Raw genomic sequence first — 640 nt, forward strand, 5'->3', positions numbered from 1 at the left:
CCTCACATTCGTCATGACCAAGTCATTCCTCTTCTACAAGCCAGCCCTGTTGGCAGGAAAGATGGAGAGGTGTGATTTCACCCTTCCGTCCTGCCTACCTAGCCCTTGAGAAGGCTTCAGGGCCTTCAGGAACGCACACAGGGCCTGCACTTTTTCCCCATCCCTCCAGCACTCAAGCTGTCCAAAGCAAGTGACTGGAGTTGGAAGGCTCTTCCCACTTCCCCAGAGCCCATGTGCCCTTAGCGCCTGGGAGGTGCACGCCTGAGGGAGGGCAGGATTGGGGCAGGGGGAAAGGCCCAGAGTTAGAGCTGGAGGGAGGAAGCTTGGTCTCAGCCCTTGGGCAAGCCCTGCTCTCCTGCCCCTGCCTCAGGACTGCCCAATGAGTGCTGGTGTGACTTCTGAACTGCCACCACCATCTTGCCTCGGAGAGTGTCTTTTTCCACGAAAAAAATCATAATGACCAGCACCGTTGGTGCCCCAGTGGGCTCTGGGGCTGGCTCCTCGTGGGCAGTGAAACAAGTTCAGCTGCTTCTTGGTCCTTTCTAAGAGGAAAGGCCTTGTGCCAAAAGCAGTAGAATGCCTCAGGTCAGGGGAGGCAAGGTCATTGTCTCACTGACACTGGTCTTTTTTCACAGGAAGG

Source organism: Calidris pugnax, unplaced genomic scaffold, assembly GCF_001431845.1.
Source record: "Calidris pugnax isolate Ruff unplaced genomic scaffold, ASM143184v1 scaffold565, whole genome shotgun sequence".
NCBI lineage: Eukaryota > Metazoa > Chordata > Aves > Charadriiformes > Scolopacidae > Calidris > Calidris pugnax.